Source organism: Hemiscyllium ocellatum, chromosome 12 (genome assembly GCF_020745735.1).
Source record: "Hemiscyllium ocellatum isolate sHemOce1 chromosome 12, sHemOce1.pat.X.cur, whole genome shotgun sequence".
Classification (NCBI taxonomy): domain Eukaryota; kingdom Metazoa; phylum Chordata; class Chondrichthyes; order Orectolobiformes; family Hemiscylliidae; genus Hemiscyllium; species Hemiscyllium ocellatum.
This window is the reverse complement of record NC_083412.1, coordinates 30323963-30337581: the sequence shown is the minus strand read 5'-3', so window position 1 is coordinate 30337581 and position 13619 is coordinate 30323963. Positions and strand designations below refer to the sequence as shown.

The 13619-nt window shown below is 41.2% G+C and overlaps 1 protein-coding gene across 2 annotated transcripts in view; it reads right to left on the bottom strand.

The window, feature by feature from the left end:
* LOC132821010 (proteolipid protein DM gamma) overlaps nt 1–13619 on the bottom strand; it is a 195307-nt gene that overhangs the window by 55538 nt on the left and 126150 nt on the right. The gene's annotated exons all lie outside the window — the stretch shown is intronic.

Below are 13619 nucleotides of genomic sequence, written 5' to 3'. Positions count from 1 at the left end.
TTTCAGGGCTGCTAAACCTCCTCTCTCTATGCTGATTTCTTCTAATAGTTCAGTCCTCTGCCCTAATATTCCTGCATTGTCCATTCAGTGGACGTGCAAAATACTCACTGAGGGCTCTGCCCACATTGTCAGGGTATATACGCACATTATCGCTATGGCCTCTGATGGGTACTACTCTCTCCATACTTTGCTCTTGAACTTTGCAAAATTCCTTTAGGCTTTCCTTTATTCTAACCACTAATGCTTTCTCATGCACTCCCTTAACTTTCCTAATTTCACTTTTAAGTCCTCCCACTACACTTTTTAATCTTCCTCTAGGGACTCTGCCTTATTGAGCCCTTTGCATCTGCCATAAATCTCTCATTTTCTTAATCTTTAAATCCTTTGACATCCAGGTTCTCTAATCTTGGTTCCAGCTTCTATCTTTATGGAAACATATTTACTCCATACTCAAACTATGTCCTTTTTGAACGCCTCCCACTGCTCTGACAGTTTTATTGACAAATAGCCATTCCCAGTCCATTTCAGCCAAATCATATCTTAGTAAAATTAGTCTTTCTCCAGTTGAGAACTTTTATTCTGGCCCATCGTTATCCTTTATCACAAACATTCTAAATCTAACTGAGTTATGGACATATCTCCTAAATGCTTCCCTGCTTTAATGTCTTCCCCCTGCCTAGCCTTACATAAATGCAAATATTTAATCTAAAGATTAGGTCCACAACTGCCCCCTCCCTTGTTGGGCCTTCTATATCCTAGCTAAGAAAAAGATCTCCTGGATGCAAATTAAGAATTTTGCTCCCTACCTATTTTGCACTCTAATACGCATCTGAAAATGTCAAATATAAATATGAGCGAAGGGGAGTTTAATTAGAACCCCCTATTATTACTGCCTTACACTTCTCTGAAAATTTATCACATATTTGAATGTGGGTCACATGTAGGTGAATCTGAAACATTAATACAAATTGGAAATGTTATTTTGTATACATTCTTGGCATAGTTACAGTAGCTTCTTCGACTGTGATTTAACTGTCAAGCAGCCAGTATTAATAGCTTCTTCACTGTGACACAGTTGTTTCTTGCTCACAGTAAGGAACAGTTTTGTGTGTCATCTGGTGCTGATTACTTCCAGTGACTAAGAGAACAACACCACCAAGTCAGCGGTGCATCATTATAGAAAGAGCTCACATTTACATACCACCTTCACAGTCTTAGGATGTCTCGAAGAACTTCACAGTCAATTTGCATATCTGAGGTGTAATCAATGTAAATTCACCAGGCAACTTTCACAAAGCAAGATCCCATAACTGTCAATGAGCTAATGACCAGATCATCTACTTGTTTACAGAATCCCTACAGTGTGGAAATAGGCCCATCAAGTCCACGCCGACCCTTTGAAGAGTAACCCACCCAGACCCATTCCCCCTACTCTATATTTAGCCCCTGTCTAATGCACCTAACCTACACATCCCTGAAAACTATGGGAAATTTAACATGGTCAATTCACCTAACCTGCACATCTTTGGACTATAGCAGGAAAATGGAGCACCCGGAGGAAACCCAGGCAGACATGGGAGAAAGTGCAAATTCCACACAGACAGTTGCCTGAGGTTGGAATCGAACCCAGGTTCCTGGCGCTGTGAGGCAGCAGTGTTAATCTCTGAGTCACCATGCTGCCAGTGTGTTATTTGTTGATGGATAACAAGTTGTCCAAGACAATGTGGATAACTCTCCTGTTCTTTATTAAAATAGTGCCGGTGGATGGTTGATACCCACCTAAGGAGGAGATGGTGCTTCAGTTTAACATCACAATTGAAAACCAACATCTCTGACACTGCTGCACTCTTTTAGCATTGCACTGCATGTGTCAGGCTAAATGAGTAGGACTTGAGCCCAGGTCTTTCTAATCAAGACCACTGAGCCCCAACATACTCCACCAGAAGTTGGTAGTTGAAATTTTCACATCACTTCTCTCCAAACTGGGATTGTGCCTGGAGGTGTATCATGATGGTATCCTCTCCAATTATTGCTGGTGCCAATACTAGCAGATCCATATGGCACTGCACCCAACTTGCCTGCTGCCTGGTTATGGTTTTAGTCAGAGTAGTCAGTGGGGCACACATTCTGCTGCATCCAAGCAGTGAATATGTGCAAAACCATTTGTATACCTCTCAAACTGGTAGTGGGCCAGTCAAACTATACCCTCTCAGCTGTAGGAAGCCACTCTACAACTGGCAAACTGATTGCAGCTTTAGATGATGTACACAAGGACCATCTTAAGTTTCTTTGGAACAGTGTAAATGTCCTGTTTAACAACCTTTCACCTGTTCTTCCATCAATATAACATGCATGCACACCTGCTCAGGATGATACCCACCTTGCTCATGTGCACACAACCTTGTCACCTGTTCTCCAATGTTAATGGATAGGTACCTCTTTGCCAGAGATATACTGTCTCCCAATGAGGGGAGCAGAATGCATACACACTTGGACATGCATTGCTAGCAAGCACTTCGATCCCTCTGGCAACTGCTGGTCAGGAACTAACATGGGGAGGTGGAAGCAAAGGGAACAGCAACAAAAAGCAAGTACCACCAGACACTCATCTACTAAGAGGAGCAAAGAGAACCCCAGTCTGCATAGACCTATGTTGTAGATCAGAAGCCCAATCTGTCACCAATTCCTGTGCCATTCTTCCTTGTGAATATCAGACTCCCTCTTCTTCCTTCCTCTGCAAATGCTGTGGGTTAATTGTCGATGCCTTTACACGGATCTGTTTCCCCTTTCCGAATAACAAAATTATACCAAATATGTCATTCCAAACGGCCAGTAAAGGCACTTGGTCCCTCACCACCCATCTATCCAGTCTATTTGCTCCTCATGGCAGTGTTCCCACAACACTAGATTGGTTGGTAGTATTATCACGTTCTCACCCCTGGTGTTCTCCTCGTGGGGCTCCACACACAATTAATGGAGTGACTGTGGAGATATCGTGAGCTGGCGTAACTTTGTCATACTCTTCCTTGCAAAGCAAGCATGGGGAAAGTGGGTCTCCTCAACCCTGCCCAAGCTAATGGGCTCAGCTCTGAAAATGTCAGTGCAAGTTGGGTGCGAGTGCTTAAAATCCTTTCCAATTCACGAGTGCACTAGAAGGCTTCATGAACTGTTCATGCCAAGTTAAGTCATTAGGGTCCAGGCTAGCATCCAACTGGCAACAACAGGCTAGATTAGATTAGATTAGATTACTTTCAGTGTGGAAACAGGCCCTTTGGCCCAACAAATCCACACTGACCCACCGAAGCGCAACCCACCCATTCCCCTACATTTACCCCTTTACCTAACACTATGGGCATTTTAGCATGGCCAATTCACCTGCCCTGCACATCTTTGGACTATGGGAGGAAACCCATGCAGACACAGGGAGAATGCGCAAACTCCACACAGTCAGTCGCCTGAGTTGGGAATTGAACCCAGGTCTCTGACGCTGTGAGGCAGCAGTGCTAACCACTGTGCCACCGTGCCGCCCACAGTGGTTAGCACTGCTGCCTCACTGCGCCAGAGACCGGGGTCAATTCCCGCCTCAGACGACTATCTGTGTGGAGTTTGTACATTCTCCCCGCATCAGTGTGGGTTTCCTCCGGGTGCTCCAGTTTCCTCCCACACTCCAAAGATGTGCAGGTTAGGTAAATTGGCCATGCTAAATTGCCTGTAGTGTTAGATGTAGGGGAATGTGTCTGGGTGGGTTGCTCTTCAGAGGGTCGGTGTGGACTTGTTGGGCTGAAGGGCCTGTTTCCATACTGTAAGTAATCTAATCTAAACAAATTGCTGCAGCTAAAGGATATCTTGGGTCTCAATTATACTACTGCAGGAAACAGAGAAAAAGGTGAAACCAACAACCACCAAAAAACAACTGGCATTCTATATCTTTAGCCGGCACCCTCAGTGAGTTAACAAGGCTGAGTGTAATCCACATGATAAAAGTGGCTTTCTTGGACAACTGTCTCAAAGATTCCCGGGTGACAGAGGATTGTGCTCTTTCAACTCACTTTCTACTTGATATAAATCAGTGCTCACCTCAGAGAGACCACATGGATGTGGAAAACAGCAGGAAGGAGTAGATAGTTACCTGAACCCAGGCCTCCTAGCTAAAAGAAAGGGACACTAGCACTGCACTCCAACAGCCCAACTAGGGAGCTGGATACACATGAGATTGATGAATAATACTTTCTTAAAGTTTGTTATGTGAGTGCTTGATTTATGAACACTTGTACTCGCAAAAATGATCCTATAGAGCAGCACGGTGGCTCAGTGGTTAGCACTGCTGCCTCACAGCGCTAGGGACCAGGGTTTGATGCCAGCATCGGGCGACTGTCTGTGTGGAGTTTGCACATTCTCTCTGTGTCTGCATGGGTTTACTCTAGGTCCTCCAGTTTCTACTCACAATCCAAACTTGTGCAGGTTAGGTGAATTGGCCATGCTACATTGCACATACTGTTTAGGGATGTGTAGGTTAGGAGCATTAGTCAGGGGTAAATCGAAAATGAGTTTGTGTGGGTTACTCTTCGGAGGGTCAGTGTGGACCTGTTGAGCTAAATGGCCTGTTTCCACACTGTAGGGATTCTATAATACAGAGGCGTAATTTTAAAGGTCCGAGATAATAACATTTACAGTACTTATGAATGGTCATTTTACACTGTCCTGCATTGCATACAAATCAACTTAAGAACAGACTTTAGACCAGAACCCATTTTCTGTGTCAAATCCATGGCGTTTGTTACAAAGTTGAGCTCCTAACAAACCAGAACTAATTGCACAGCTTTGATTTGTATTAATCAGCCATTCTGGTACGGTGCCAGCAGCTACCAATCATCCAGTCAGTTCCAGAGAAGAAGGAGCAGCTCAAATTCCACGGCTCAGACCTGACAGACTCTCCAGTTCACTCTCAGGGCCCAGAACCGTCTCTGTTCACCCCTCCTCATGAATCCTGGCACTGACATCTCAGAGAAGATTCAGCGTGGCCTTAAAGAAGACTGTGTTTTCTCTTCAATTGCTTTGTACACTTCACTTAATTAGTTACAATGAAATATATGAGAGATGGGAGGAAAGGGCAGCTGTGTTAGCAGTCAGAGTTAGTCCAATTGTGCAACAAAGGGTTTGCTCCTTTTCAAATTAGCAAGAGAAGCAGTGCCTCAGGGACTGGACCCACGGATGGAGTCTGGGGGCTGAGGCATGTGATGAACCTACCAGAAATATGCCAGCTTTAATAATAAAAGCCTGTCTTACCAGCTACGACAACTTCCCAGACAATTAATTTTAAAAACATTAAACTCGATTCAGTCAGATCTGCATATTTCCAAGCTCTGGTAAAGTAACTCAGAAACCCATGAAACACTACTGTTCTGTGCTGGCCTCATTTTTACCAGCTGTAAAATAGACTACTGAAATAATGTGGGAATATGGTCAACATAGCATAAATCCAGACAACAGAGTTCTTCAGATGTTAATATTGGTCAAGAAAATGATTGGCAGTGAACATTTCAAAGTACGCTTCAATGCAATGATAACTTCCCAAGTCACACGTTTACGATCATGTTGGTCGATGAAGGAAAGCCTACACTGTGATTAGAAACCTGTACAGATCTGATGCCAGCTTATTGGCCTGCAGTCGTAGTAATGGAGATTGTAATGAAATGTGCATGAGGTATAGGCAAAGAGAAAGAGTGAATGCATTAGAGGGAGATAGAAGGAGACAGTGGGAACTGCTAAGTAAGAAGCAATAAAAGGTTGAGATGATACACATTGGTCTGGAATTTATTCCATGGTACAAACAGGTCTGTGTACCTTTAAGACAGTTACATGACATCACGACATATGATGCTCTGGAATAAACAACTCATTCTTGCTTTCAGTCACTCTCATTGTGTAATGGAGTCAGTGCAGTCAATGTTGTAGAGGTTGGGTCATAAAGTTTATTCTAGGCTAAGACAGACAGATTTTGAGTCAGTAAGGGAATCACGGGGAAAAAGGCAGGTGAATAGAGTTGAAGTCTATCAGGTCAACCATGATCTGATTGAAAGGCACAGCAGACCCAGTGGGCCAAATGGCCTACTCCTACATCTTATGGTCTGTGCATAATGCATAGTAATATGAGTAAATACAGAACATAGACTGCGTGTGTAAGTCTATGATACCTCTGCCTTGTAAATACAGCAAACTTTGTCATAACTAGCATCTTATTGACGGACATGCTTGATAAACCAGAAAAAAATGTGTCAAATATCGTGATGTATGCTGTACATAAAGCATAACTGTGATGTGAATACTCCCACATTACATTTCTATTACTTACTGTTTGTTTTATATTGATTTTAGGAGGTGAGTTGATGTTTTTAACATAGATTTTCTTTAAGGGATGTTGATGCTTGGAAACTTGGCTCGGTCAGGGTTTACAGCGGTCACACATACCTCTCAATTCTCCAGAATATTTGGTCAACCAGCTCACTCCTGGTCCCACTCTGGTGCCAGTTAATAAAAAGTTGGCTGTCATGTTGTAAATAAACTTCAAGCTAGTTGACTCAATGTTACAGGGGCTGACTTATAGAAAAGCACAAATGGCATCAACATCAATCATTTCCACATCACTACACAGGTTTTAATCTGACAGAATGAGACACCCATCCTGATTTAGGTGGATGAAAATCAGATGGGCTTTATAAGAGGGAGGCTACTTTTTCAGCATACTGCTCACACAGAACGAGCATCTGATTTTAAGAGACATTTTTGCCCGAGTTACCATCACCAAGCAAATTCAAAACCATAAGCATCATATCATAATAGTAATAAAACAGACCATCAATTCTCATGATTTCATCTGATTTCCATAACGAGTAGAAATGGACTGAATTTTTTAATATATATATATATAAAAAGTGAAGAAGTCTCTAAATTAAAAACTGCTCACAGTAACCCTCAGACAACAATATGAGCCCAACTGAATGAAACCACAAGCAAACAAGAAGCAGTCAGAACTGATTTTTTTTTTAATTGGAAGGAACTGAAACTAGTCAGATGTGAAGAAATCTCCATCTCCTGTATGGTCACAATGAATCCAGACACAGATAATGGAGGTGAATTTGTGACAACACCTGCAGGTGATTGTCTTACTTGTTCCTGCTCTCTCTGGAAGAACAAAGCCAAGTAAGAAAGCAAATTTGAAAACTGAGAACTCAAAGGTGTTTGCAACATCCATGGTTACTGCTGACCTAAGGCTCCCCTAACTGACCGTGACCTCAGGTTCAAATCTAACACTTCAAGAACACTTAAAGGACTTTAAGCAGTATATTCTTTACCCTCCTATTTATATCAGACATTACCCCTTTTTAATTTTGACCCTGAATTTGTCTCTGTGTGTCTGATGTCCCACTTTTGTTATCTTTCTCAGGGGTAAATAATAACGGAATAAAATTGCTCTTCATTTCACTCAATATTACTTAATCTTCAGCTGGAGTGCTATGTGCTACTTTTCATTAAGAACGCGAGAGTGCAGAAAATGTTCACAAGAATAGTTCCAGGGAGAGTAAAATTGAGTTGCAAGGATATTTGAGACTCTGCCTTGGACAGAAGGAATCCAAGAGCAGTCTTTGATGAAGTTTTTAAAATCGTGACAAAGGGGCTAGGGAGAAACTGTTCCCAATCTTGAACAGATCAAGAATGATAAGGCATGGATTTGAGGTAATTTGCAAAAACAAACAAACATAAGGCAAAAGAGTCCTTTCACACAGTGAGTGGTTCAGGACTGAAATGCATTTCTTGCATTTGGAGGGAGATTCAGTGATGACATTCTTGAGGGCATTGTTCCTATTTAGTGATTATCCAAGGTACTGGGTTTCCCGAGAGAAGACAGAAGAATGGCACACAGTTACAATCTTCATTCAGAAAGCCAGTGGAGATATAATGGGCCAAATGGCCTCCTCCTGCATCATAACAATTCTGTGACCTTAGATATCATGGCTTTGTCTCCAAATTGCATTTTCATTTTAAGTAATGCAAAAAGGCTGACCAGAAACCTGTATACGTTTGATTATGGCCAATCCAAAGCTTCCTCTGTCAAGAGATTCTGCAGTACTTGTACAAGGAGACTGGAGAGGGAGAAATTGGAAATGTAGCAGAGTCAGCTCTGTCTCTACCTCTGACTGAAGCACAATTCTGAAGGTGCTATATAAACGCAAGTTGCTGTTGTAGATTTGTGCTATTTGGAACAGAGCAAGGGAAGCCTCATGGGTCAAAGGTCCCAATGGCCTGTAGGTTTTTGTATCTTGCAATATTCAAACTCTCAAAATTTAAAATAAAAATTCAGCTATGTGCTATTCTTCTGGACTTTGGATTTTTATAACAATATTTCTGAGTTTTGTCACTCAAAATAACTATCTTTGGTGTTATTTTGCTTTAGAGGGGGTGGGTAGGCAGAATTATTTATTACTGTTTATAACGCATGATTTAAAAAATGTCTCCAAAACCTGTACTTCATTATCAAATGGCTCCACATTCTCATATCCTTCCACATCAGGGTAGTGTTCCCAGCACCATGTCCTTAATTTTGTGATAACCAATGTCTTTTGTTAGTGCAGAGGGTTTTATTGAATGGCTGGTGACATGGGGGGGAAAGAGTGGGAATTTAGCTTGGAAACTCAAAGTGGTCTGAATGTTATCACTTTGCATCCTATTCTAAATCACAATCCAAAAACCCCAATTCAGACCAGATGGTTTCATCACTGTTAAAGGGAAAAAAAATATGTTTACATGCTTTTGATATCATTCCTTCTAATTTCAGCACGATAGTGGGGTAAAGATATACCCATATCTTGTGAAGAATGGGAGCTAGGCCAGAAGTGATACAACAGGAAAGGATGGAGAAGAGACAATTTTGAAAGTTGCAAATATTTGTCTTTTTGATGATTTCCTCCCATGGGTTTAAACTGTTGCTCAAGATAGCACAGTATTTTAACTCTTTGTTATCTCAGCTAAGTGACCATGCTTCGCCTGTGAGAATGTGTTTACAGTTTACTTGATTATTGACAACATGTCAGTCAAGCCTCAGTCCTATGACTGTCCACGCTGATTGATATTCACATAGGTATATCTTTCCTGGTTAAACACGTTGGCACACAGGCCAGTCAAGAGTAAGAGACAATCCCTTTACTGAGAGTTGCTGGGGCTAACTGTAGTGTATTGAATGGTTCCCTAAGTAGAGCAGATTGAGGATTGAACTTGCTCATTTGAGCCTGATATCAAATCACTCAATCAATCCGTTCAAACCAGCCCACCAGGAGAATATAATATTTCAGATGCTTTTAAATGACAAAGCCCATATGGGAACAAGCTCAATTCTCACCAATGCTAGCAGCTCCTCACAATAATAAAGCAAAGGACCACTTAACAAACAGTGGCATTGTGTAAGTAAAGAATTAGTCTTTTTGAAAATACGAACTGAACAATGTCACTACGGACTTTCTGAAGGTCAGCTTTACGTGGTCACTACCTTTACCCGTACTTGTGTTTTTTTTACATAAAGGTTGAAAAATGTTTGAGGAGGTGACAGACAGATAGGATTTAGTATTTAGTGCATGCCATGCAGCTAACAATTTAGGCCCTGGTCTCCTACTCAAGTACAATCCTCTTGGGCAGCAAGGTGCCACCGAGCTGCTAACAAGCACTTACCTCCCTGGTTAAGTCCCACGTCCAGCAGGTGGTTCTTACTGAAACCTGTGAATGTTACTAAAATCAACAGAACTACCCTTTTTCTTTATGGAAAACAGAAGCAAGCACAGGTAGTTCCATCTATGTACAGCCTAGCACAGAAACAGGCCATTCAGTCAAACTAGTCTATATCAGTATTTCAGCTCCACACAAGCCTCCTCCCATCGCACTTTATCTAATCCTATCAGCATATTGTTCTATATTCCTTCTCCCATTACTGCCTCTGACACTCAATCTTGTCCTTGCCTAGCTTCCTGTTACATCTTTGTCATTCATCTTGACTCCTTGTGTTGGCAAATCTCACTTTGGCTCAAGAAATTTCTTCTGAGTTTCCACAGGATTTATATTTATGATCTTTAGTTTTGGTCTCCTCATTAAATATCTCTACATTTACCTTATAACTTCATAATTTCAAAGATCACCTTCTGCTTCCTCTTTTCTAGTCAAAAAAGTGCCATTTTGTTCACTCTTTCCTGGTAAGCACATCCTTTCAGTCCCTGGATCATACTTCTAAATCTATTTTGCACTCTCTCTGGTGCACCCATATATTTTCATCTTCCAAGTAGTAGCTGGCTGACATCTAACCTATTGAAGCATGGGTAGGTTTTAACATAATGATACAAAATTATCAGAAAAAATCTGACTTGGACAGGAATTGTAATTATCAGGTTAGTAATGATCTGCTTCTTGACACCAGAGAACTGACAGGCTTGTATTTCCATTATGCTTGTGGTAATATAATCACTATGGATACATCATGAGCAAATATAGAGAGACCACATTATTAATAAATTAAAAGATGAATGATGAGCAAAGTTCAAATCAGTTATAACCACATTGTTTAATACTGTGACTCAGAATGAATGTATCTACACATTACTACTTCCAAAAAGGTTTTAAATGTTCAGTAATTTCAGTTTTTACTGACAAAATGGAATTTTAGACAGATTTTAGGACACATTAACAGTGGATGATGTTTGTACATTGATACAGACATACTCATGGCATCTGATTGTGAATGTGCAGATGTTTGGGAAATCCATCCTCAACCTAGTTCCTTCCATAAATCAAGCTTCCCACATTTGTTTGCTCTACTGAAAGAAGTAAAACAGAAACAGACAAATCTGCCAAGGACTCAAACTTTCCTCTGTAATTTCCCAGATATAACATAGCAAAGATTCAAGATGCCTGGCCATGATCACATACCACACATTCAAACTTGGCTTGTCATATTCCCCTGAGCACTCGATCACCCCCAGGCTCAAATTTCAACCCATACCTTATCCAGACATTAGAGTCAATTGACAACACAGCTATCAGTGGTGCTGGGACACTACACCAGGATCCACATTGCTCAGGTGGACAGTGCACTGAGGGACCTTGCCTGCTTCTAGCTCAGGAAACTGTATGCACACCACTCTTCACCGAGTGTCGGTGGCTGAATCTCCTCAGTACTGCAGCACATCCACAAAATATCACTAGAAACTCTATCAGAAAAAAAACACTCGGCTTGTCTCAAGCCTTAAAGACAGTTTGCTTCTGAAAGCAGGGTCAGGGTTAAACAACCAGCTTTCACTGACACTATCCTCTTAGTGTTTTATTTAAAGACTGGGTTCCTCCTTCTCAAAAGAAAGGAAGTTTTGAGGAGACAGCAGCAGAGTTCCAGCTGAAAGCAGTAGACCTACAATATTAATTCTGTTTATCCCTGCACAGATGCTGCCAGACCTGCTGAGCATTTTATTTCATTTTCACTTATCATCTCATTTTCTGTTTTGGGACCCTGCTTTCAGCACAGCTAAACTATTTATGATTCCCATTACCAGCTTTTCTCTTTCCCTGGTTTACTATTATCCATAACCTTTGATCTCTCTCTCTGGGCTCCAACTCTACTAATCTGTTCAGTCCTCTACTTCCCTCCAACCTCTGTCTCGAGCAATATACCCCATCATTTCCTAGCCAACATCAGTTCTGAAGAAGGATCACTGGACTTGAAACATTAACTCAGCTTTCTCTGTACGGATGCTACCAGATCTGCTGATTTTCTCCAGCATCCGCAGTTTTGTTCACTTTTATCATTGCTGAGCATTTCTGTTGTTTTTCCAGACTATGTGCAGTAGGTGCAGCTGTGGCCTCAAAACTGCACATCAAACCCACAATGCTTTCATCAGCCTGTCTATTTCTCACAATTCAAAGCAAGTCATGTAGTTCAAGATTCATAGAATCATAGAATCCCTACAGTGTGGAAACAGGCCATTTGGCCCAACAAGTCCATGCCGACCCTTTGAAGAGTAACCCACCCAGACCCATATCCCTAACTACTCGACGTTTCCCCTGACTAATGCATCTAACTACATATCCCTGAACACTATGGGCAATTTAGCATGGCCAATTAACCCAATCTGCACATCTTTTGGCTATGGGAGGAAACCGGAGCACCCGGAGGCAACACACACAGACACTGGAGAATGTGCAACTCCACACAGACAGTCACCTTAAGCTGGAATCGAACCTGGGTCCCTGATGCTGTGAGGTAGCAGTGTTAACCACTGTTAAACAACATAAGTAACATGGAAATTTAGTGCTAAAATAAGTTAGCGGATAATTTGAAAGAAGCAACTGTGAATAAAAATAGGAATATACTAACTAGATGGTACAAATTACATCCATTGCCTCAATGCTCTAGGATTATTTTATTAGATTAATTGCTTAAATGAAAACTGCTGTGTGACTTTGAGAGAAGAGATATAACTTTATTCAAAGTATAGGTTTTAAAGGGAGATTTGTAGAACAATGAGCAGGAGAGTGGAACTGATTGGTGGTCCTTTTCAACAAGCCTCCTTTGTCCGCCCGACGTGCTGCAAGGGTGTCAGGTTAAAGGAACCACATTTACCAGTCGTCTCGGACAATTACATATTCGTGTGACAATCCTTTCCTAAGATTCCCTTTACTGTAAATATCAAGCCTCAATTAAAGCAATGGTTCTTCTATATCCACTTGAACAATTCAGCTTTACAATATGATAGACAGGGTAATCAGTTCCAGATGTCACCATAATTGTCTATAAAGACTAAACCTTAAAAAGGGGGGGGGGGGCGCGGTAAGAAGGAAGGATTATATGCCAGACATAATCACAGCTGATCTGCAGTTTAAAAGGTTTATTTACGTGCAAATTAAGGATACAAATCATATGGGAACCAAACAATCTTGGTTACTGAAAAGCACCTCAGCAAACGTGCACACTAAGAATAATCTTCATTTCAACAGCATCTTTATAAATGAACTGGCTGCCATCTGGAAATTTTCACTGGCCTGATGACAAACAAAATGGATTGAAAAAAAAAGGTGGCTGGCAAACAAGTTATGATTTGTTCCGAATACTCTTTACTCGGCTGCGCTTGTCAAAACTGTCCATGCAAATTAAATAAATCTTGGATGCTTCCTGAGAAGCAATAAAACCTACACTAAGATTTACTAAAAAATATGTGGAAAACTTTATTATTTGGCCTGTTTGCTTGTGCACCTATTCAATTTGAAAAATCACTAGCATTTTCTAAAGGAACATTAACACCAGAGACCAGTGAACTGATGTCATCCAGTCAGTAACATGACTGAACACTCATGACTTGATTTCTCAAACATTCTTTAACTGGGGATACTGCTAACATTTGTATTTAACAAAAACACTGACATGTTTTAGTATGGGTTCATCCGTTCTTCAGATAAGCTCAGGCCAGACCTCAAAGCATTCCTTGAATGGTGTTTATTAACATGATATACAAGGTAATTAATATAACATGGTAATTTGGCAGCAGGTATCTCCACCTAGAGTTGCTGTAGTTCCAATCTTAGAACAGAGTGTC